The sequence below is a fragment of the Triturus cristatus genome, chromosome 8 (genome assembly GCF_964204655.1).
Source record: "Triturus cristatus chromosome 8, aTriCri1.1, whole genome shotgun sequence".
Taxonomy (NCBI): Eukaryota; Metazoa; Chordata; class Amphibia; order Caudata; family Salamandridae; genus Triturus; species Triturus cristatus.
Window position 1 is genome coordinate 217552341 of NC_140591.1, and position 23799 is coordinate 217576139.

Sequence of the window (23799 nt, forward strand, 5' to 3'; positions counted from 1 at the left end):
ACAAATCACTCGGGCTAGGACTGGAGGCAGATCCTTCTCTTATCTTGGACCGGTGGTCTGGAGCAAGCTTCCCATGGAACTTTGTGCCATATCACAGTTGGCAATCTTTAAGAAGAAATTAAAAGCATGGTTCTTCCAACAAGCATGATTTGATGCTCAGCAGTACCTCATTAGCTTTACATTTAGTGCCGGGACACTCCTTGGACTATGCGTGTGCTTTATAAATCTCTTTCATCATCATCATCATCTTGCTAGAACTGCCCAGTTGCGACTCGTCCTGGACCAAGCCTTGGTTCCCCCACACAGAGGGACACCTTTGAGAGCCAAAAGCAACTCCAGACTTTCCTGAACTAGTGACACTAGTCCCCTGCACGCCGCAGGTAAAAACAACGTACCAGAACCACAAAAAAAAAAAAAGGAGAGAAATCGTTGGCAATCGGGCCCTCCGAGGGATCACCCAAAAGTAGATGGTCCACTACATTGTAGTAAATGTATTCCTGATGTGCATTAAGTTTCATGCAGCTACCGTGTTCCCCCAGACCTCCGGACATCGAAATAACTTTCTGCTGAGCCTAATGCTGCCAAAGCTTTTGGGTTGCCAGTCCGGCAACCACCCCCTTTACTTGATGCATCACCTCAAGGGAACTCCGCAATACCTTCATCCAACATCACCAGTGGCTCTGTTGTAGACTGTTTGCATCCTGTTTCCCCACCAGCACAGTGTAAGCGGTAAAACCAGCTCTCCCGCGTCTCCTGCTTCAACGCGAAGGACAGCCAGGAAAACTCTACACCCGGGCTTCTCGAGCCAGGTAATATTGAACTGACTGGGGTGGCTTGGTCCTGGGATGCACCCACATCACCTTTACCCTCCTTCAGTTCCACTCGGCCAGCAAGTGACCGATTGTCACTAATGCTTTTTCCCCATAGACAGCCATGATAAAGTTTTGCAGTACTGTTTTACACCAATTTAATATTGTCTCTAAAATCCATAACTCTGGTCACACTTATTTTATTTTATTTATTTTGGTGTCTAAAATAAAACAAAAATCTGCTTTATTTTTATAAATTGGTGTCCAATTTCTTATCGTCCATGTTGGTACTCTGAAATGCATAACACATGTTCCTCTAGTAAAGCCTGACTGCTCTTTGCCACTCTACCAAGACTAAGCTAAGGTTTCTTATGGTGAATCCAAGGACCATATTTGGGGTATTGACAGTATTGCATGGTGAAGCCTATCCAGCATCACCACATAATGCTTCACCTTCCTACAAACCTCCTCTTTCTCTCTGTGCCTTATTCTCAGTTTCCTTTGCTACTCTGCTGTTGCTCTATTGCGCGCCTCATGTTGCTCCTTTTTCTGACCGGTTTTTACTCAACTTCACTCTAGTGCTCCATTTCCTGCTGTGTTTCCCCACCCCCATTTCTGTGCCTCTTTTGCTCCCTTTTAAGCTCAGTTTTTACCTTGCTAGTCGTTTCTTCTGTGCAATACTATGCTCTGCTTTTTACCCCATTTCCTTGTGCATCCTTGCATACTGGGTTGCACTCTTATGTTCTGTCTTTGCTGTGTTTTGTGCCTTTTTCATTCCATTTTTCTGCTCTGTTTAACATGTGTGCCACTTTTTTTGCTCAGCTCTTTGCCTTGCTGTGCCTCTTTTGCCCTGTTTTTGAGCCGCTCTGTTTTGACCATTACAGACCGTTGCCACATTTTTCCTCCAGCGCTCCTTACTTATTCCTGCTCTCCTCACTTCTCGCCTCCATGCGCCCCCTCAGCCCTGTCCACAAGCTCCTATCCCCCCCGAGGAACTACTTAATATCATCTAGGACCTGCAGCACAACCACGCATCGGACCTTCTATTCCTCACGGAAACATGGCTGACCGCAGCCTCTGCACTGGATTTTGCTACAGCCATCCCCTCTTGCTACACAAATGGGAGATAAGACAGGCAGCACAAGCTTCACCACAGCAACAGACACCCACTGGCTACATGGATCACCTTATGTGCAAGCTACATATCACAGCAAACTTCACCTTGAACAGAACCATCTTCTGCAGACCATCAGGACCTCGCACCAATATTTTCAACAACATCACGGACAGCTCACCCCTTATCGTTGACTCCAGCACTTTCATCCTCCTCGGAGACTTCAACCTCCACCTGGAACAAATCACCGACTTTAACTAGATCACCCTCCTACAAAATCTTGGAAACCTCAGCCTGACCCAGTACTTCACCGGTCCTATCCATGCCACCACACACTTGGAGCCAATTTTCACCTCCCTCTGCAACATCACAGTCAACAAGCCAGAAACACTTACCTGGACAGACCAGGGCCTCACCGGTTTCTGCCAACCTGCTGTGCAACACTGTAGACCCAACACCACTGGACCTACCATCTGCAACTGGAAAAACAACCTAGAGGAGGACTGGACCTCTGCTCTCTCTGCTCACTAGCCATAGCACACCAGCAGCCAGTGAACTTCAACAACTTTATATGCTGTGATGTATCCTGGATATCCTGAAGAGCAACAATTGTCAAGAGCCCCACCACAAGCTAGGTGGTACACCGAGGAACTCATGCTCCACTCCGGAGCCTTTTCAGACCCTGGCCCAACCACGCTTTCACCAAAGAACTCCTATAAATCAGCAAATCTCCAACACCCATACTCAATTCCTCTATCAACTCAGCCACCTTCCCAGACACCTGGAAACACTTTACAGCCATGCAACTGCTCAAAAAACCCTCCACAGATCCAGCAACACTCACCAACCACAGAATAATCTTGCTCCTGGCCTAGGTTCTAGAGGAGATTATTAGACGCCTCATCAACTACATCAATAAAAAGAAAGCTCCACTACGACGCACAATAGGAATTTCAGGTCCAACCACAGTCTTTAAACAGCACTCACCACCTCAGACAACATACGCATGATACTGGACAGGGGAGATACTGCAAGCCTCATTCTCCTTAATGTATCTGCATCATTTTACATTGTCTCATGCACCATTTGTGAAGGAGAGATACCAGTTGACTACGAGTCAGGCCTCGAAAACTCAAACATTTTACCAGACCTGCAGGTCTAGTGACTTAAATAATCTACTTGACCTAACTTTAATGTGTTGGACCCATCAACTTGATTACACCAACTGCCTTTTTCTTCATTATGACATATGAAACCACCTTCAAGTTTAGCATGTCTGCTACACAAAAAATGTTTGCTTGTTTCAATATAATAAACTTTTGCTCCATGTGTAATAAGAATCAAGCCCACATATAGAGCACACATGACTTCTGACTGGTTTCTTAGTTCACTAACAGCATTGTCATCAGGGCAGGGGCAGGAATGTTTCTCAGTTCAATTACTAAAGCATGATGTGGTAGAGCACAGACATTACAGACAGCACATTTTTCACTGAAATGGCCACAAACATTTCCAATGAAACAGTTTTACCGATAAACTATGTAGCATACAAATGATAACATGTGGAAAGTGGGTTTCAGCAAACATTTATCATTTGCACATCAACAACTAAAGTGTTCTGACTTTTTTTTTATCCTGTGCTTCCAACACACTTTAGAATTACAAAAATGTGCTTTTTTAAGTGCTAATATATTTTGAAATATTTGACCATTTGCAAGCTATTTAAATCTTGTGCGTTATTAAAAAAAAACTGGCATCCTACAGCCATTTATTTGACCCTCCTTGTACTCAGCACAATTGTCACGCAGTACAAAATCCTCTAACGTTGCAGTTAGAGACATAAAAGTAAACATCAATCTACAGGATAAAATAAGGAGCAGTTTGTAAAAAGACGCAAGCTGACATTTTACCTTTGACTTTGAATACCCAGCAAATGAGACAAGATAAATAAATGCAAGAAATACAGGCATCTGTACTGCTTATTCACTTTCTTAAATGATCAGAACAACTGTCCTTGCGAGCTTGAGAGGTCACACCAGAATGGGCCAGAAGGCCACAAAAAATAGCTCGCCCGTATAAAATCTGATTCGCCATGGCAAGCGGGTGATTACATTTTTCAAGACCTTATCACATTGGCATCCATAGACCCGAGCTCCACTGGATCGGTTCCTTCTTAACAGACAGAACAAGTTGTTAGCCTAGTATCATACTCTTTGGATACCTGCAAACTCATCTGTGGGTACCTAACATTCATTGCTTGGCTTCACCCTCTTTTACACACATGATCCCCCCCCTAATCCATAGAATTCGCACACACAACATTAAAATGCTTGCTTATGCCAACAACACACAACTCTCACTCTCCTTCTCGGACAGGACTCCCCACACAAGGAACACATTTTCTGCCTGCTGGATTCAAGTAGCCAACTAGATGAAGTGTCTTAAGCTCAACACTGACAAAACAGAAGTAAAGATCTTCAGCAAGAAAACCTCACTGAGAACACTGTTGGCCAGACAACCTTGGACATAACTGCTCAAGTCAACAGTCACAGCATCCTGCTTCCGCAACCTAAAGATGCAGAAGAAGGTCTTAAAATGGCGCCCCGGTAACACCAGATCAAATAGCACTCATGCCATCGCCATCAGCAAGCTGAACTAAAGAAATGCTCTACACACTGGAATCAACAAGTAACTCACGGAAAGAATACAAACCATCCAGAACCCGGCAGCCAGCCTCATCCTTAACCTCCCACACAAAAAACACATCACACCACACCACAAGGAGCTGCACTGGCTTTTAATGCACAGGAGAGGCCCCCTGGTTTTCAGACTCTTTGAGACTTTTAAGGCAGGGTTGTAGGAGGCAGGAGAGGCTGTGGAGGGTTAGCTGGGACAATAAAGAGAGGGAAAAGCATAAACTTATTTTCAAAAGGTATAAGGCCGAGGTAATTAAAGAAAAACAGGAGTACTTTTCTAAGTTAACTACCGCTCTATCCTCCCCCAAAGATATTTTTAGAATTGTTGATTCCTTGTGTACCTTGCAATTGCCCGACCCTATTGTCAGCTCCCAAGATTTCTGTGATAGGATCGCCCAGTTTTTCCACTCTAAAATAGCCGACATCTATTCTGCCCTTGAACTGCAAAGGGCCTCTATGCCTCCCCCCCCCCCCCCACTTCTGTCACATCCCCCCCAGCAAATGGAAACTTGACCTCCTCGGCGAGCTTGTCTAGCTTTCCCCCGCTTTCCTTACACCAACTGGACTTGCTGTTGAGTAAGACCAGGTCGGGGGTCCCCTCTGGACCCTTGTCCTCTCAAAGTTCTTAAAGATTGCAGGGAAACTTTATTGCCCCTGTTTTTGGATATCATGAACAGGGAAATGCAGGAGGGCAGTTTCCCTACTCTGTGGAAGAGTGCTGTGGTTAAGCCTCTTTTAAAAAAGCCAACTTTGGACCCTGAAACTCTTAAGAATTTTTGGCCTATTTCTCTGCTCCCTGCACCAGCAAAGATGCTGGAGACTCATTTAAATGAACATCTGTCGGCTTTCCTGGATACTTCGGGTCTCCTGGATGAGTCCCAGCACGGTTTCCGGAGGTTTCACAGCACGGAGTCGGCTCTCACGGTTGTGCTAAATAGCATCCGCACGGAGGTTCACCAGGGCCATACTACTCTTCTAGTCCTGTTAGACCTGACAGCCGCCTTTGACACCCTATCTCCCTCGATCCTAACATCTCGTCTTAGGGAGATAGGGGTGGAAGGTTCGGCCTTGAGCCTTCTGGCCTCCTTCCTTGATCAGAGGGAACAGAGGGTCAAACTGGGTGAGTTCCTATCTCCATCCTTGCCTGTACAATGTGGGGTCCCACAGGGGTCAGCTCTTAGTCCGACCCTCTTCAATATTTATGTGGCCCCACTTGCCAGGTTAATAAGATCTTACGGGATGGAGGTGGTTTCTTACGCTGATGACACCCAGATCATGGTGTCCCTCTCACACTCAGACAATTCCTCTGCTCTCAGCTTTAGGAATTGCATGGAGGCAGTTTCTCAGTGGATGATCTATAACTCACTGAAGCTGAATGGGGAAAAAACCGAGGTTCTTGTCTTTGGTGGAAAGAGGGACATCTGGACCTCTGAGTGGTGGCCTCCTACTCTGGGAGTGTGTCCTATTCCCACAGACTCGGCCCGGAACCTGGGAGTTCTGATTGACCCCTTTCTTTCTATGGCTCAGCAGGTAAATAGGACGGTTGCCACCTGTTGGGGCATCATTAATATTCTTAGGAAAATAAAACACTACCTAGCTCCACAGGCTCGCAAACAAATTGTGGTTGCATTGGTTGCCTCACGGCTCGACTATTGCAATGCCCTTTATTCTGGTATAGATAAAGGTCTTGTGCAACGTCTGCAAACCGCCCAGAATGCGGCAGCTAAATCTGTGCTTGATGCCCAGAGGCTTTTCTCGGCTACAGCTGCTAGGAAGAGTCTGCATTGGCTTCCGATTTATGCCAGGATTACTTTTAAGACCCTCTGCCTGACCTACGGGGCTATCTGGTTTTGGAGCTGGGGGTGTTAAGGACCTGCTGGCACCATATGCCCCTTGTAGAAATCTCCGCTCTTCAAGAAAGAGCTGGTTATCAGAGCCTCGATTCAGGAGAGTCAAGTGGGGAGGAAGGGCTTTCTCCTCTTTAGCCCCCAAGTTGTGGAACGCCCTCCCTACTGAAATCAAAATTCAACAATCTGTCCCTCTTTTCAGGAAGGCATTAAAGACATGGCTTTTTGTCAAGGCATATCTGTGATTTTGGTTCTGGGTCTATTTTATTTTATTTTGTTAGGCGCCTTGATGCCTTTGGGCTTAGTCTGCGTGTTATAAATTTTCCTTCATTCATTCAAATGCGCTCAGTTCAAACTCTTCCAAAATCACCTTGAAGGCACTGTACGGCTAATCACTAAATGAATGTTTATGTAACTGGCAAATGCAACATATATGGGGGACATGCAATCCACACTCATGATAATATTCCCACCACTCCATTATGTGTGACCTACATCTTCAACAGGATAGAATATATTGCACCCGATAAAGACAACGGAGGCACTGACAGCAGATTATCTGGAAAGTTATCTTACTATAACCAGTTGATTCTCACTTTTAGATGGTAAAGGCATTGGCCATCATGACATGAAGATAACAACCAAACGCTTTGTGGTACATAGAATACAGGGACACTAAAGTACTGAAACAGAACAATACTTCAGTAAAAATGAAGGTACTGCCATTGAGTGGAGATCATATAAAAGTGTTATATGAGGCCAGTCAATGTATTAAAGCAGCTAATGGTATTCATAAGATCATACTCAAAGAACTCAAGCAAATAGAATTGAGACAAACGAAAGAGAAGAAATGAAGGGGATATAAAGCACAGACTGACATTGTCCCTGAAAAATTATTATGTCAAAACTTTGGATAGGCTTAAAGGTATGGAAAAGATGCTTTATGTACTCATAGGGAGGGTTAAAAAGCAGGTAGATTTGAGCTAAAATAATTAACAATGAAGATGGTTGTGTCCGATCCTACAAATAATGAACCAAAAAGGAGACTAGAATGCACACAGTGTACAATAATTAAACACTATTCTACATTTTACACAACATGTTAGGATTCTAATGTCGGGATGGAAACCAAGTCCATTGACAAATATTTGAATAGAGCTACCCTACATATACTAGTCTACGAGGAAAGGGAAGCTCTTTAGACCCCTACTGATGTACAGGAAATTAAATTAGCAATCATGGCTCTGATAGATGCCAAGACACCAGGAATCAATAGTCTTCCAACGTAGTTACTTAAGGAATATGCAAACACTCTTGCAGCCAAAGGGATGCTGGATAGGCTACTGCATTTTAGGCAGGAATAATGTCCCAGTCAGGAAGGTATGCATTATTAGTACCAATTCCTCCCCAAAAGCGGTTGGTGCATTAGCAAACCTAGCTGTGTATTTCCCTTATCCATGCTGAATATGGATTACAAAGGCCCGAGTTGAATTTTGGCTAGTCACACCCTGGAACACATGACAAAGCTAGTGCAACCAGACCAGAATGGCTAGTTCTGGGTAGGAGCATCTTGGCCAAAACTAGAAGGTTGTTCCATGCCTTGGAGATGATCTCATCTGGAACACTTCACCCAGCTGTGGTGTTGATAGATGTAGACTCATTTAATGAAGTCTACTTGACAGCAGTACTCGGTAATATGGGATCTGGAGTTACCATGTGGTGCTGGATCTCTTGGTTCTACACAGATCCAACATCCAGGGTCCATCGTTAACTCTCTCAAAATTAAGAGAGGTACAAGACAGAGCGGACCTTTGTTCCCTCTTATTTTTCCTCTAGTGATGGATACATTTACGTGCACACTGAGGGGTAGGGAAGAGCAGTTTGGTATAAAAGTCTATGGAATGCAGCACAATATCCGTTTGTATGAGGATAACTTTCTAGTCTGCCTGAGAGATATGGGCACAGTACTGAGGTTTCTGGGGGAGGCACTGGCCAAGCATAAGAAGGGGTCAAGTCTGAAAGTTAATTAAGGGAAAAAATATAGATGCCTGGTGTGGATGGCAGATGCAAGTATAAACATCCCAAAATTTTCTGTTCAAATAACGTGGGAACCAGTTGCTTTCAAACACATGGATATCCAGGTATAGGCACAGATGCTGGGCGCTTTAGACAGAAACATAACAAAAACAACGCCATCACTTAGATGGAGCTCTGGATTCAGGACTACTGTAACACTTTCAAAGAGGAGCAGAGCTGCCCTTACAAAATTGCTGCTACTCCCCAGACTTGTGTACCGCTTTGTTAATCTCACAGCCAAAGCTGCTTTTCTGTGTATTTAAATAGATTAATGGTATTCTAGCTGAACAGGTCTGAAAAATGGAATCCTTAGAATAGCACTTCAAAAACTCAGTCTGCAACAAAGAGAGGTGGGCCTGGGGGTGCTGGATTTTGAGTTTTACAATTAAGCAGCACAAACACGGTGATCTCGTGATGGTGCACAGATTCTGAAGCATTGGAATCAATGATGGCATTGGCTGGGCAACTAATCAAGGAATTGGTACTGAGGCCGTTAAATCACAAGACCGAAGTGAGAAAACAGACAGGACTCATTAGAATAGCACTGCACTGTTGGGGAATAAATTCTCAACAGAGCTAATGTAGGTATACCATGGTCCACATTGGGGTGGTATGGTGAGCAAAAGGACAATGGATTTAACCCAGATCTATCAGTGGGGGTGAGTGGTTAAAAAGTTGCAGCACTCCATCCATCAGCTTACTGTGTGTGCTTTATTCGCCCAAAGTGGCCAAGAGTAAGCCCAAATGTGGGTCCCTTGCTTGCTGTGCCACTTGACTCAAGCCAGCCTGGCTGATGAGGGGCGATACCCTGAAACAGGTCCCAGGATGCTTGTTTCCAGTCCAGGAAGGGCCTAGCTTGACAGTTCGGGCTCGACTGTTCCAATGAGGAGCAGGGTTGGGACTGATTTGAATATGGCTGGTTCCAAACTGTGGTGACACGGCAAGCAAAATAACGATGGATAAAACCCAGATCTTTCACTGGGGATGGTGTTTGAAAAGTTTCAAGCCTCTGTCTATCATTTTATTTTGTGATGTCGCCATGTGCGCCCCAAGTGGCAAAGGGTGTGTCCAGAGGTGGGTTCCCTTGCTCGCTGCACCACTGGATTCAAGCTAGGCTGGCTGATAAAGGGTGATACCTCGAAACTGGTCCCAGGATGCTTGTTTCTGGTGTAGGGATGGCCTGGCTTGGCAGTGTGGGCTGGACTGTTCCCATGGGGCTTAGGGTTGGGACCGATTCGCATATGGCTGGGTCCATGCTGGGGCGATGTGGTGAGCAAAATAAATAATGGCTTAAACCCAGTTCTGGGAGGGGGGTGTTTGAAAAGTTTCAAACACCCTGTTCATCCTTTTATTTTATGCAGTTGGGTCTGGCATATCAATATTGAACTTTCCAGGTTTGAGAGCACTGTAATGTGAGCACAGGCTCAGAAGTTGGTGCGAGTGTTAGTAGGCTAAAAGATTGTTACTCTAGTGGCATGATAAGGCACTTTCCAAACCTTACTTGCAATGAGAATATTTATAAGGGACAATTCCTGGCATGCCAAAATAGTGGATTCGCTTAAGCAGTTTACTAATAGGTAGGAAGAAAAACCACAAGCCCTTACAATACCGGATCATGTCCTCAAGATGGGGAATGGCTAGCAACTGGTGATGCGGTCATACAAAAGTTGGAAATCAGAGCTAACTTAAACCCTTTAAGGGAAAGATGTCTTTAGACCTGAACAGAGGTTCAAGAGATACTGACTTGGACTCTTTCGTATGCACCCAAGGTGTTGAGAAAAGCCAGGTCCAAATTACTGGAGCAGATACACTTCACAGAGCTTACCTCATCCCCAGCAAGCTCTGTAAAGCAAATGTGCACCTTAGGATCAAGGGCACTAGCTGTATAGTAGATGAAGCAGATATGCTGCATGTCTTGTGAACTTGCCTAAGAATGCATTAATACTGTTCAAATATTTCTGAGATGACAGATTACATTACTTAGATAACAACCTGACATAAACTAGAATGTTGCCTTCTGGACTTGATGACCCGCTACTGAAAGAAAAAAAGCTATGTCTGGACTTCTGGGTGTGGCAGTGCTCAAAGTCAAATGATGTCACATCACGCCATGAAAATATATGAAAGCATACAGAAAGAATAAAAGGAAAACATGGATGGTTCAATCGACAAGCCAGAGATAGAAGCATTGCATATAGAAAAACAGAAGGCAAAACTGAAGGAGAGGGGACCTTAGGCATGAATGAGATACTGCTGGTATTAAGCCTGGAGTGGGACTCTGCGGTCCAAACTATTCTACAACAGGACAAGACTGAACCTTTATGGCACACAGGGCAAACCAAAAACACTTAAGCAGGGCTTTCTCTTATTACCTCCCTCCTACGTATCCTTATTCTGATCTCCCCTTACTAAATGGACACTTCCCCCGCCTTTTATCCTATTCCCTCCCAGCCCCCCTCGGAATCTGGATAGCATATGATTTAGGATTAGAGTTTAAGATCGCAAAGCAATTTAAATTGAGGAGCATGATTGACCACCTGGCTCGGGACCTTTGGTACAGAGTTAGTTAGAATGATTAGTTCTTAGCAAGTGAATTATTAGTTGGAAGCTCCAGTAAAGCGATAGAATCCTGGGCCAAATCAGTTATGCCATGATGTTACTATCATATAGCTAACCGAAACCCCCCTACATGCACCAATCTGTCAGATCTCAACACGACAGTGCATCTTATGAGAAAACCCAACAAAACTTGCTTTAGAAATAACTGAAGATGTGAAGCAGTTTGTTGAGTATTAGCATAAAGATGATTTAGTGCCATTGGGCAGAAATTACTTGAATGCCTCTTTCAAGACAAAGACCGATCAGCAGAAAGTCCCATGTGCATTTGTAACAAATTCCAAAGAAAATAAGAGCTTCCATCGCAAAATAAGGATGTTGTACATTGATCCACTTCATAAAAACTCTCTACTTTGCCGTTTCGCAGCAGTAACTCACCAAATGCTTATCAAAAGGGAATACAAGAGTTGTTGTGGAATAAGGGATACAGAAGTGGTGCTGACTATGCAGCTATGGATGCTTACTGCTATTCTGCTGCCCCCTTCTTGTGACCATTTTTGTGCCTCGTTCTACCTCCTGTGCACTACCCCTTGCCACATCTTCATCTGGGCCTCTGTCTGGACCTCCACTACTCTGAGGAGTGTGTCAAAAATAATCTAGCCCCTTTCTAATAGCAGCTTCTATGCAGCCATCCGCAACAGAGAGATGCCTCAGCAATAAGTACATCATGACTGCATCACATCCCAACAGCTCCCTCTAGAACACCAACTACCCCTCCCTCCCAGACATCCAACACTCCCTCTACTAGATCTCAAGAATGCTTCTTATTTGCCACCTGTCCTAGAATGCAGAGTTGCTCCACCCTCTTCAGCCTAGAGAAATCTACTCGCCCACTCGCTATGGTGAGTCTGATTTCATCAGGGCAAGCTATTTTTAGGGCCCATTGGCCCGTTCTGGCGATTTGACAAATAACAGGTGTTCTGTTCACTCACAAAGTGGATGAGCAATAAAGATGCCTTTAAATCATGTTTTTATCTTATCAGATTTGCTTTGCTCTGAGAGACAGAGGTCAAAAGTCAGTTTATTTTACATTTACTTTTCTTTCTGGGACTGTGAAGTTACAGGATTTTGTAAAGTGAACTGTCTGATAATCGTGCTGTGCAAAGAGTGTGACATGAAAGGCTGTAAGATGTCAGGCTTTTTCCTAACACAACATTAAAATAGCTAATAAGTGAACTACGCAACATTTCAAAATACAATTTCAGTAGTTATGAAAGCACATTTTTGTTATTCTGTGTGGTGAAAGGAAGATTTTTTTTATAGGATCAAAAAAATCACAGCACTTAACTTGGTGATGTGCAAATTATAAATATTTTTGCTGAAATCCAAATACCAAATGTTTATGCACTACATATTTTTATCAGTAAAACTGCATGTTAGTGTGAAAGTTTGTGGCCATTTCAATGTGCTGTCGGTAAATGGCAGTGCATGACTGCATCATGCTTTAGTAATATATTGATTAAAAGTGATTTTTTAAACATAAACTGAGAAATAATCCTGCCCTAGCCTTGATAACAATGTTATTAATCAACTATGAGGCAAGTCAGGGGTCATGTGAACCCTATATGTCGTAAATCAAATGGAGAGGGGGGGACTAGGAGCTATTTAGAGAAAGGTCCTGAACCAATGCTCCCAAAATCAGTACATTTAATCACAATGGATGGTTTCAGTTCCTATAGGTGGTGGGGGATACAGCCACTAATTATGTGCTGTAACAAGAAAGGGGGTAGTCTCCTGGGATAGGTGAGTGTGCAAAGAAAGAGGAAGGTACTCCTTAGTTTGGTACATAGTGCCCTCACACACCCTTACGAGTGTATAGCATCATCATCGGGCAAGGTTGCTCCTCGTGGGGGTGGCGCTGCAGTCCCTCACGGGCCCCTAGGGGCTCTCTAGCGGAGATCTTTTGGGAGTTGCCACAGTGGTGAGTGCGGGTATGTGGGAGGAGGTGTTTAGTGAATGTGAGTTAAAATGGGTCAGGAGGCCCTGAAAATTTTATTCGTAGGACCCCTGATCCAAAATAAAATTCCACGGGGATGGAGATGCACGTTTGTGCCGTTACGAGAGGGGAAAACTAGACCAAATAAGTTCCCACTTCTCTCAACCCGTGTAGTGTGTGATAAGGTGCAGTTATTAGAAGGGGGTCGACATGTGTCGCGCTACAGATTGGTCCCTAAAGGATCCTAAAGCGCTTCATCAGGACCAGTTGGAGAAAAGAAACCGGGAATCAGGAAAAACACCCTGTATTCCTTTGATAAACCTACTTAAGGTATATGACAGTAATAGTCTAAGGACCCGTTTTTATACTAATGTCCTTATTCACAGCCCTCCCAAAGTTGAAGAAGGGCTCCGTCGGATGTACCACGGCGTGAGGTCACGTTGCGGCCTCATGGAACCGGAAACCTACCCGTCCAGCGGTACTGCCGGTAACCCTATATGTCGGCCAGATTCCTATAATAAATGGATCAAACATTTAGTATAATAAATGTAAAAAAATACGCTTTTTTTGTCCGGCAGAAATGCTTAACTCGCATAGTCGATATGAAGAATAAGGCAGCTCCATAAAATAATATATTTCCCTAGGATCACACAATTTGAGACAGGTTTGCAGTTCAAGTACATCACAGTTAGATCGAATAGATTATTCAAGTTAAAGGGCCTGCAGGTCTAGTAACATTTTTAGGATTTTTCGAGGCCTGCTCTTACCATGTACCGATTCACAGTCATAGATATATTCAAAGGGAGTGGACTGCTCCCTTCCTTGCGCAGCTCTGCCTGGTAGCTGCTGCCCCCCTTGCTGCTTCTGACCCTCTGGTCAGGAGTTCGAGGCCCTCCTCCACCCGCAGGCTCCTGCTAGTGGCTCATCCCTGGTGGTCTAGTGGTAGAGCGTCACTGCTCTGTTGCTGGACTGCATTCCGTCTCTCTTTTTCTGCCTCTTTTGCCTTTCTTCTGCCTCTGCCATTTTTCTCCTTTTGCACATTTGCATTTTACACTTGCTTTGTCGCTCTTTTTCTGTTCTTTCTGTGTCTTACCTTCCTTCTGCCTTTTTTCTGCTTTTTGCACTTTTCTCTTGCTGCACCGCCCTTGCCAATGTGTTCCCCGCGGCTCCGCCCCCTCCAGTGACCCTTTCGTGCTCCCTGCGTTTCCTGCCTCCCAGCTGTCCAGCCTCCATCCGCACACTACTTAATGGCGGCCGCTGCAGGGTGAAGGTGCAGTACACTGACCCGACTAGCGGACTGCTCCCTTAACTGAGCACCTCTGCCTGGTAGCTGCTGCCCCCGTTGTTGCTGCGAACCCTGTAGTCAAGAGTTCGAGGTCTTCCTCCACCCGCAGGCTCCCGTCTGCGCCTCATTCCTGGTGGTCTAGTGGTAGAGTGCCACTGCTCTGCTGCTAGACTGCCCTTCTGTCTCTTACTTTTTTTTCTTCTTTTGCATTTTTCTCTTTCTTTGTCTCTCTTTATCTGCTCTGCTTTTTGCACTTTTCTCTGGCTTTGCTGCCCTTGCCGCGGAGCTCCCCCACGGCCCCAACCCCCTCTAGTGACCCTTTTCCGCTCCCTGTATTTCCCGCCTCCCAGTTGTCCAGCCCCACACGCACACTTCTTAATGACAGATGCTGCACCTGTCCTCGCCTGGACCGCACCCAGTGCCACGGACCATGGTTCTCAGACCTCCCACCGATACGAAGCCGGCATCCTCCCCAACACAGGACACCACTCCGTCTGCCACCTTGCATCACCAAAGGACACCCAAGGACCCTTCGCCTGCTGAAACTGCAGCTACACCCTAACCCACCTCCACATGCCAGCTCCTCTTGCCGCTTAGCCAACCAACAGCGCACTCAACCAGCTCAGCTGCATCCTCCTCAGCAAGCACTCCCTCCACAAACACGCCACAGAAATCTGGGACCTCCTCGACGATGCCTCTCATGACATTGCCTCCCTCACGGAAACCTGGATTAACCCCAGCTCTGGCCCGGTCATCGCCACCGCTATCCCCAACAGCTACAAAATCACCCGCAAGGACTGCGCCGACTGACCAGGTGGAGGAATTCCCATCATCAACAAGAAAACTCTCCGCCTGACCACTCACTCAGACGACCCAAAGGCAACCATGGAACATCTTCACTTCCAGATCCAGATCCAGACCAACCCCAACACTATCCTCTGAGGCACCCTCATTAACAGGCCCCTGCCCGCCCCTCACCGACACAATAGTCGACCTCATCGCACCCCAGTCTCTCTCATTCACAGATTACGTCCTGCTCGGCGACCTCAACTTTCACCTGGACAACTCCAGAGATCAGAACGCTGCATCTCTTCTGGAGAATCTTGCCAACATTAGACTCAAACAGCTAGTCACCACTCTGACCCACGCAGCGGGACACATGCTCTACACAGTCTTCTCCGCCAGCAGAAACATTGCCTACTGCCACACCATCAAACTCCTCTGGACCGACCACCACTGCGTGCACACCCACCATACACCACCTAACTCACCGCCCCCCGTCGTATCTGGAACAAGGCCACCAACTAACATCTCACCGCCTTTCTCAGCACTACCACACCCAGCAGACGCCAACACCGTAGCACAGAACCGCCACTGATGGATCTATAACTGCACCGACACTCTCGCACCCCTCAAGAAGGCTCCCGGCAAGCAACACTCCAAGAAAGCCAGCTGGTTCACTCCTGACCTCCAAGAGTCCAGACGCACCTGTAGACAACTCGAGAAGAGATGGAGGAACAACAAAACCCCTGAAACCAGCGCAATCTTCAAAACTGTCATCAACGCACACCACCTCCTCCTGAAAACCATAAAGAAAACGGCCCTTCAAGACAGAATCAATTCCAACACACACAAAAAGCAAATAATTCTTCTCCATTGTCAAAGAGTTCACCAGGCCCAACAACGATGCCACATACGTCCCCCCCTCCCAAGACCTCTGCAACAGACTCTGCACCTTCTTCCACTGCAAGATCAGACTGATCTACAACAGCTTTGACACCCAGGATCCCACCACCAGTCCTGACACCACCGTACACAACCACACCCCACCCCAACAGATCCAGCTCAACTTGACTCCGCTCGCCACAGAAGACACACTCAAGACCATGAAAAGCATCCACTGATGAGCTCCCTCAGGCCCTTCCCCGTAGCACATCTTCCATTGATCAGCCACCTCCATCGCCCCTGAGCTTTGCCGCGCCATCAACTGCTCCATCGAGAGTGCCACCTTCCCAGATGACTGGAAACATGCGGAGATCAATTCCCTGCTATACAAGCCATCCTCCGACCAGACCTCAAGAACTTCAGACCCATCTCCCAGCTCCCCTTTCCAGCAAAGGTCATCGAGAAGTCCATCAAAGCCCAACTCTCCGAGTTCATCAAAGGGACCCACACCCTGGACATTTCCCAATCCAGCTTCTGAAGCAACTACAGCACCAAGACCACACTCCTCACCTCCACCAATGACATCCGCTCCAACCTCGACCAAGGCGAAACCACAGCCTTCATCCTATTGAACCTCTCAACTGCCTTCGACACCATCTCCCACCACACCCTAATCATGAGACTCGATGATGCCGGCATCCACGACAAGGCCCTGGACTGGATCCACTCCTTCCTTACCAGCCAAACCCATGCTACCTTAATTTCTCTCAGAACCAACAGAGATCAGCTAAAGAGTGCCCCAAGGTTCCTCCCCGAGCCCAACCCTCTTGAACATCTACACGGCACCACTCACTGCCATCGTCAGGAAACATGGACTCAACATTGTCTCCTACGCCGACGACACCCAGCTGATCCTCTCCCTCACCACCAAACCCACAGCCACCAGACTCAAGCTCCATGAAGGCCATTAGATAAAGATAGCTGCCTCAAACTCAACTAGGACAAGAACAAAATACTCATTCTGGGACCCACCTCCTCAGCCTGGGTGGACCCCTGGTGGCCCGCCGCACTGGGACTCTCAACCCCCATGGGCCAAGCACGTAGCCTCTGCATTATACTGAACTCGTTGCTCACAATCAACCGCCAGATCAACGCCATTTCCTCATCTTGCTTCCACATGCTCCGCCTGCTTCGAAAGACATTCAGATGGATCCCCACAGAATACAGAAAGACTGTCACCCATGCACTCATCACCAGCCGACTCGACTACGGAAATGAACTCTATGCCGGTGTCACACAGAAACTCCTCAGGAAACTACAGAACATTCAAAATGCAGCACCCAGACTGCTCCTCAACATCCCCTGCCACAGCCACCTCACCGAACATCTTTGAGACCTCCACTGGCTTCCAGTCAACAAAAGAAAAACCTTCGAGCTCCTCACGCATGCCTACAAAGCTCTCCATGATGCAGGACCAGCATATCTGAAGCACCGCCTCTCATTCCACGTACCCACCAGACACCTACGCTCCACAAACTGGCCCTGGCCACTATCCCACGGATCCACAAGACCAAAACTGAAGAAAGATCCTTCTCCCACCTCACCGACAAGACCTGGAACACCCTGCCTCTTCACCTCAGGCAATCCCCATCGCTGACCCATTCCAGGAAGGATCTCAAGACCTGGCTCTTGGCATGAACCACTGCGCCCAGACGGATCAGCAGCCCGCCCCACTCAGCGCCTTGAGACACTGATGGGTGAATAGCCACGCTATATAAAAACCCCGAGTGATTGAGTGAAAGGGAAGAAAACATTTTTTAAACTAAAGACAATCATCATAAGAAATATTATAAATGGACTGGCAGAGCTGCTCAAAGCTGCCAGCTTACAGAAAACGATGAACTGTATGTCTATTCCTCACGCTTCTTCATCTCCACACTATAAGCTTACTTTCCCATAACCGCACCTTACCACAACACAATAACCATACTTCAGTCATCATGAGAACACTTCCCACTTAGGACGAATTCAATCAATATAAACTTTATTCGGTCTTTGAAATAAAAACCATAAAAGTAAAACAATCCATGACACACACTTCAAACTCATTCTGGATATCAACAGTTTAAAAATCATCCTCGATATCAACAGTTTAAAAATACATAGAATAAATACAGAGTTAAAAAAGTCCTATGAACACATAAACGATGACAAATGTCCTACACTCTAAGGAGGTTTAATCACAGCTGTTTCTCAACCTAACAGCGACTTTTAAAAACTAAGATCGTTAAGAATAATGTCACCGAAAGTCTTTGCAAGTATATGAGTGCAGGGCAAACCTGAGTAAAGTTAGCCACTTAGGATCAAAAACCAAGGATAACACCCTTTCAACCACACCCCCTGGTAGTCAGGGACATAACCAGGATATGGCAGGAGATCTGTAAGGGATACTCTCTGCCCTCGCTCCATTATTTTACTGTTTTATGGGGTAATCCAATAGTCCCCGAAATATTTCAGGACTATGTTGGGAAAGCCTGGCAATGTATGGGTATCAATAGCCTAAGCCAGTCGTACGACATTCAGGAGTTTCGCCCATTTTCCACATTAAAAGAGGAGTTTCGGCTCCCACAACATTCTCTTTAAATATCTGCAAGTAAGGGATTACCTTCTACACGGACAGAAACTGCTAGATATACCATATTCTTCTGAAATATTGTCGGCTATATATGGGAATCCTGGTGAATTATCACACTTGTAGGAGTGTAATAGTTAGTAGTTGTGTTTGTATTGTCATTGACAGCGTTGGCAGGGGCTATGGGTGATGCAAACTGACGTGGCCTCCATACGAAGGTACCGGCATTTTTTTTTTCTTTTTACAAATCAAGCACTGCAACTCACTTTACAACGCGAGCAGCCTCCTCTCATGAACCCGAAAAAGGTCCTATCCTGTACCACTCCTTTCCCCTTAGACCCTGTAGAGCGCTCTCAAATACATCAATCTTCGCTCGCATACAATACTGGTGCAACAAAGTCAGCAACATTTACTATATGTGGAGAAAAGCATTCCCTACTGCAACCATCCAACCCCTTTATTTCTCAAGCTTGCAATTATGTTTCAATACAGAAAATTTTCAGAATTTGAGGCAAACACAAACAAGTTTCCACCATCAAAGTCTACGCTGACACTCCGGAGTCTCAATTTCAAGAGGCACGTTTTAGCACCATTGGTTACAAAATAACAATTTCTAAATATGACCCTTCAAATTGCAATAAACATCTCATGCTGGACGTGCGCTTCACGCCACATAGAAACATCCCTCCCCAATTAGACAGGATGCTACTGAATGCGGGTCTCACCTCGCGAGAGACGTAAAGGGATGGTAAAATCCAGTCAGTTTCTCCTACTTTGTTTCTGTCTCGGCAAAAACATACAAACTGCTCAACTCCTCCCATAAGGGACAGCTCGAATAAGCAATCGGAACGCTAGTTTATACTGACTGACAGGCACAGATACGGGCGCGTGGGGGCAGAAAGGGCCTAAAAATCATTCGATTGGTAGAAAAAATGACACGTTAGTCAAACAACGTCCTTCCTAACCCGGAAGAAACCTCCCAATTGGCCCGGGAGAGACAGAACCACAAATGATTGGTCAGTCGGGCGCGAGCCGCACCTCCAGACAGACAGTGTAGTGGGTTTTGACGTACTCACTTCCACCTTTGTTGTTGTTCCGCAACCCACAGAAGGGCGGGATATAGTATTGGAGCTTAGAAAATCAGACGCAGTCTTATCTCTGCTTCTCGCTGTCATAACGGCAAGGATTTATCTTTGCTCAAGTGTGACAATTTTTACGTTTTCAGTTTGTTTGTGTGTGATATGTATTGCATTATGTTTCATTGATGCTTTACTGGAGCACATGGGCGGAACAGAATGACAGGGATAGAGAGCATGCATAGCTGACAAGTTTTCAGTTCGCCCAAGTATGACGTTTCTATGTTTTCACCGTGCTTATGTGTGATATTTACTGCATTGTGTATGACACTTTGAGTGACTCTACAGAATGACAGGGACAGACAGCAAAGGGGACAGAAAGAAGAGGTGGTAGAGTGGGCAAAGCGATAGTGAGAGAGCCCAGTAATGCATGGGGGTAAAAGTGACATTGGGGAAAGAAGTCGCTGGCATGAAGCAAAAGGACAGAAAGCATAGGAAGGAGACAGAATGGGGCTGAAGGAAGGGTGGTAATACCACCGTGGTATAACTGATGGGGAAAGAGAGCATTGTCAGGGCTGGCTTTAGTGCTGCTGGCGCCCTGTGCGACAATGTTTGTTGGCGCCCCCCCAATGACCACCTCCACCATGGATTCTCTCACTAGCACCCTTTAACAGTGACCATGTCTCCATAATCACACTCTCTCAGATGCTTTGAATTAGTTATATAGCGCCACTCATACCAGTGTCGGGTGTCTGAGCACTTTGCATCACACACACACATTACACATAGACAATCAATCATACGTGTGTAAATCAGTGTATAGGAAATATGACATAAGCCAAATGACTAAAAGTGTAGGAGTTCCATGTCATCCATACTGGTAGGCAGTATAGTTTAAGAGTGCTTGGTGTGGAGAAGCACATAACCCCCGCACTCCGCCCACACCCCCATCTCCCAACATTGTATTCCTTATCATGAATAAGCCAACATACACTTTGTCTTGTGGTGGTCATTTGTTGCCCTCAGTTTTATTAGGAATACACATATATATCTTGCATACCTTTGCGTATCATGCCATAAATCATTATGGGTGAACTGTCATATCTGCGTCATGCCTTATCTGCATCACATCACACACTGCATTTGCATAAAACATATGTACATCGTCCCATAGCAGGTCAGCCTGACAGTTTGTTTGCATAGCTTGCATTGTTTCTTGTCCCCCCACGGGGTCGTCGCTTTGTTTGGCTGGGTTTTCTTTCTCTTTGCTCAGGGGGTGTAGCTTCTGTCCCGGAGTTAGGCCACAACTCGCTACCTTGTCCGACTCTTGTTGTGCTCTGACATCCGGCGGGGGCTGGGCAGCGAGCGCCGTCTCCGTTTGCTACCCCCCTTGTGGTAGGCCAACTCACCTAGACGTAAGGCATCCCAAAGTGAGTGGTCCTACACACCGCCCTTAGGCCAACTCACCCAGCCGTAAGGCATCCCAAGGTGAGTGGTCCTATTCCGGCACCGCCATCTGGTGTTCCTCCTTACCAACCATTATCCCCGTAGCTTTTCGCCACGCCGCCAGGGAGGCTTCCGTCTTCCTGCGGCTTCCCCCCTTCCTTCCGTCCTAGGGGTATTTCATCTGCAACCTGCCAAAGACATCGCGCCCCACAAGTTGCTCCAAAAGATTCCCATGCCCTCCTCGGAAAGGTGCACCTCATCCTTTGCATATAGCTCGGGGTGACCCGTGTGGATGAGCCCGTGCCTAATTGTTTCAAAACTGTTGCTTCTGCAAAACATGCTGACAGCGAGGTTCAGCTTTTTCCGGGAGTTCTCCACTGCCTTTTGCGAATGAGCCCCGTGCCTCTCGCTTCTGCTGATTACCTCGGACCAGATGATGGTGGTGCGCCCAAAACCTTGCCCGCCTCCGATAGGTCCCTCTGTACATCCTTCAGAAGATCTCTCCTCCTTTGCCTGGCCAGGTAGTTTCCTCCCAGGTGCACGATAATAATATCCGGGTGCCATGCCACTTCTTCCTGTAGTTTTGCAAGGGTTGCCGACAGCTGCACCCATTTCATTCCCGGTTGACCAAACCACCGTATGAAGGTGTCCGCTGGTCGTCCCTTCTGCCCCTTCTGCCACCACCATGCTTGCATCCGCGTTATGAACGAGTGGCCCACCACCCACACCAAGCGTGGTCTCCGTCCTGCCGGGGTAAGGATAAAATGTCACACTGCTGCCTGGGCGAAAGAACTGTTGCAGTCTCCCCCTCCCTTCCCGGCAGTTGCTGTGGTTTACAGAAGCTGGAGCCTCACGTAGGTCCGGTATGACCTTGACCGCCATCTACCCACAGCCTGTATTCCGGCCTCAGACATCCCGTGCTGTGCGGCCGTTGTGGCGGCCCCGATCCTGAATGAATGGGACCCGAAACCTGCCGGTGGCAGCCCTGCTGTACCGAGGGAGAGGCGCATGACCGAGGCTTTGGCCCGTGGTTGTAGCCGGCGTGCAGAGCTCGCTGTCTGCTCCGGCTGAGTCGCGTTGCACAACAACTATGAGATAACAGAAATGCTGAGGTCCTTAGCAGCTGAGTTGTGCAGGGAGGGAGGCTCAAAGCAAGGCGACTGCCGGTGAGTTCAGTCTCGGCGCTGGGAGGGGAGGGGATCCAGGGGGATCACGGACTTCCCGTACTGTCTGAGCTGCGCTGCTCGGCCTCCCCACTCTCCTTTCCGCGCTCCCACGGATAGGCCCACGCGGTATTTCTGTCGCTTGCAGAGAGCGTTCCCAAGCCTCTTACCGGAGAGCTGTGCTCCCGCGGTGGGGGGGCCACTTCTTCCTGTCCCGATGTTTCCCACCCCTTGGTGGGTGCAGTGTCCGCAGGCAAGCAGAGGAGCTGGGGAGGCCGGGGTAGGCACCCGTTCTGCGCCGTGCACGTCTTTTCTTTTCGTTCCGTGGAGCCGGGGTGGGCACCCGCTCTTCCACTGTGGTCCCTCCGGCGGTGCCTGCAACGGGCAGGCCGAAATCCAACCGAGCAGCAAAGGCACTTTCTCCTGCAAGAACAGGGGTGGGCCCCCGGTCCCTCTATTCGGCTACCTTCTATGCCCGCACAGGGCTTCGCCGGTGCTCCGATCAAAAATCAAACAACGCAGGAGAAAAACTTTCGCCGCTGCTGCTCCCCCCGCCCCGACAGATAGGAGCCAGCTTGGGGGAGCAACGCTTATATCCCCCCCCCAGCGCTTTCCCGCCTCGTACCCAGTCTTGCCCCTATTGGGGGGTTTGTATGGCGGTCGGGCCCCCATTGGCCAGGGGGGGCTGGCGCCTCTGTGGCGGTCGCCACGGGGGGGGGGGGGGGTACGGGAGTTTTTCCCGCTTCGGGGGCCTGGCTAGGCACCGTGAACCGGTTCTGTCCGTGGCTCGGCACGTGTTATGGCGCCGGCCCTCGAGGCCCCCTTCGGGGGCGGCCTATGCACAATTCAGAGTCGAAAAAGATACAGCACAGTTGGGAGTTTTCTTTAATAATAAGAATCGATTTCTAGCCAAATTAACACTTCATGCAACATTATTCAATGTTCAAATGTATACTTTGCAGTGTGTATGCAGTTCTATGATGAAAGTTAATAGCTCACTGTTGAATATTAGGACTTTAGGTTATTAATTGCAAGTAACAAAAGGATGTCTCTTTTAAAATCAGTAACCTGCTGATCTGTTTACATTATATACACTCAAAAAGCAAGTGGACACACCACATTTTCACAGCGAAAACTAACCCTGTTTTTGCAAAGTGCCTAACTGTTGATTTTGAACCCTAGCTCTGCCGGCACCTAGGGAAACCTAGCAAACCTATACATTTTTTAAAACTAGACACTAAGGAGAATCCAGGATGGGTTGACTTGTCTGACTCTCACCAGGTTCTGTTACCCAGAATCCCTTGCAAACCTCAAACTGTGTTAAAAAAAACATATTTTCCTCACATTTCTGTGGTGGAAAGTTCTGGAATCTGTGTGGATCCACAAAATTCCACCCACCTCGCATTCCCCAAAGTCTTCCGAGACAAATGGTACCTCA

General features: G+C 47.1%; 1 protein-coding gene across 4 annotated transcripts in view; it reads right to left on the reverse strand.

Moving 5' to 3' along the window:
• The window catches only part of SLC36A4 (solute carrier family 36 member 4), a 1249299-nt gene that overhangs the window by 1115611 nt on the left and 109889 nt on the right, over positions 1-23799 (reverse strand). For 3 of the 4 annotated variants that reach the window (XM_085621386.1, XM_085621383.1, XM_085621385.1), the window contains exon 1: positions 19402-19537. The exons of the other annotated variant lie outside the window; for it this stretch is intronic. The gene's annotated coding sequence lies outside the window, so the exon portion shown is untranslated. Of the gene's footprint in view, positions 1-19401; positions 19538-23799 lie in introns of those variants that run through there. 4 annotated transcript variants of the gene reach the window in all.